The sequence below is a fragment of the Bos javanicus genome, chromosome 7, assembly GCF_032452875.1.
Source record: "Bos javanicus breed banteng chromosome 7, ARS-OSU_banteng_1.0, whole genome shotgun sequence".
Taxonomy (NCBI): Eukaryota; Metazoa; Chordata; class Mammalia; order Artiodactyla; family Bovidae; genus Bos; species Bos javanicus.
Window position 1 is genome coordinate 70,651,524 of NC_083874.1, and position 2,410 is coordinate 70,653,933.

The window sequence follows — 2,410 nt, forward strand, 5'->3', positions numbered from 1 at the left end:
GGTGATTCTGGGCCATTAACTTACTTGAGATTTAGATCCTTCATCTGTACAAGGCAAGCCAACCATAGTACCTGGGGTCATTTGTTTAAAGCTCTAGATAAGAATTAAATGATGAAAAGTACGTGGCACAGGGCTTGGCACATACTAAGAGTTCAATAAGGACTTGCTGAATGAGTGAAAAAAAATATGCTATACTGGCTGAAGAAGCTCAATCATTAGACCCGAAGCATTTAATATTAGACATGGAGGGAGAAAAATACCAATAGCCCTGGACTTTTTTTGTCTGTTACAATTTTTAGCAGTTTTAGACCTTCCTTTGCTCCCTCTCTCCTCATTGTGCCTACTCCTCTCAGCCCTTATCAAGAGCGCATGCTGTAAAAGAGAAAGCGTCATGCTGATACACATAACTGAATTTCCAGTATCACAGTGGCCACTGAGCAAGGCCTCAGACCAAAGGGCCATAAATAACAGAGCTGCCTGCACGCAATTGCTCAGCTAGTGCAGCTGGCCATGGACTCTTGGTGCCCTGCCCCCGCCCCTTAGGTGTCTAGCCTCTTTTCCTGCAGCCCCATCCCCTCCTCTCTCCATCTAAAGCCCTCTCCCAGGTCTGTTCTCCAGGGCAGTGACTCACGCTCTGAATCTGCCTCCTCTCAGGCTTCTGCCAACTCTAGCTCCCCCATCTTTCTTCCTCCAGCTCTCCCTGGAAGAAAACATTCTGGTAAACCGGGCCTGGCACAGCTGCTTAGTCAGCTACTCACGGGAGTAATTGAAATGTCTTTTAGATAGCATTTGATGGTTTTAATTTCTAGTTTTAAAGGGGATTCATGTTTATTTTAGAAGATTTCAGGGAAAAAATTGGAGAAAGAAACCAAGCACATACAAGAAAATAAAAATCCTGAGACCCAGACAACATCCCAGACTGATTAAATCAGTATTATTATGGATGGGGTCCTGTATCATCATTAATTTTTTTTTTTTTAATTTCAGAGGTGATTCCAATGTGCAGGCAAGCCTGAACCATCAACTTTGAGATACTTGCCGATAGCACTTTGAAGTATTTCCTTTATTTTCTATTTTTGTATTTGGATCATACTGTATATACTATTTGAAACTTGATTTTGTTTTCTTTGGCCTAACAATATGTGATGAACATCTTCCCAAATCTCTAAATATTCTTCTAAGACATAGTCTTTTTTAAAGTAGCTATGTGGTTTAATATCTTATGGCTGCACCATAAATATTTAGCCCATTACCTGTTAATAAACATCTTTCTAAAATTCTGCTGTTTGAACTAATACTGAGATGTATTTCTATTCCTATCTCTGATCACTTACTTAGCTAACACGTATAGTATGTAACCATATGCTGGATACTGCTCTAAGGCATTACATATATTTCATTTAATCCTTACAACTAGCTTTTCAGGTAGCTACTATTATCACCCTCATTTTAGAGATGAAGAAACTGAGGTTCCAAGAGGCTAAATCATGTGATTGATTAGTGGTGGAGGCAATCTGACTCCCGAGTCCATGCTTGGGAATTAAAATCGCTGAATCAGAAAACATTTGGGATCAACATGTATGCACTACTATGTTTAATTAGCAATAATCACACCTTGGATAAACCTCATTAGCTACGATACTGCCACTGCACAAAGCTACACTACTATATTTAAAATGGATAACCAACAAGGACTTACTGTATAGCACAGGGAATTCTGCTCAATGTTATTTGGCAACCTGGATGGGAGGGAAGTTTGGGGGAGAAGGGATGCATGTATATCTACGGCTGAGTCCCTTTGCCGTCCACCTGAAACTATCACAACATTGTTAATCATCTATAATTCAGTATAAAATAAAAAAAATGTAAAAATATGAACATTTTCAAGGCTTTCGAAACACACTGCCACATGGCCTACCAGAAAAGTTTTATCCTTATTATATGAGACAGAGCAGGAGTCTTTGAGTTTGAAAATCATTCTATAACCCAGTGAAATCTATCGGTTGAAAACCTCCCTTTATTGTAAGTCTTTTACGTGTTCAAAATATTTTTAGTAGGATTTTATAAATATTATCTATCAGGTATAAAGTGTGGCCTTATCGTTTGTAAATGATGTGCCAAGCATAAGAGCTGGCATTGTTTTGTGGAGGCAGGGAGAGGGGACTGCCTAGAATTCTTCACTTTGTGGTCCTCTTAGGGGGCCTGGAATGCAAAAGTAGGAAGTCAAGAAACACCTGGAGTAACAGGCAAATTTGGCCTTGGAATATGGAATGAAGCAGGGCAAAGACTAACAGAGTTTTGCCAAGAAAATGCACTGGTCATAACAAACACCCTCTTCCAACAACACAAGACAAGACTCTATACATGGACATCATCAGATGGTCAACACTGAGATCAGATTGATTATATT

The 2,410-nt window shown here is 39.5% G+C and overlaps 1 pseudogene; it reads right to left on the minus strand.

Moving 5' to 3' along the window:
• Positions 1-1,526: 1,526 nt before the first annotated feature.
• Positions 1,527-1,659, minus strand: LOC133252246 (U4 spliceosomal RNA; annotated as a pseudogene).
• Positions 1,660-2,410: the final 751 nt, after the last annotated feature.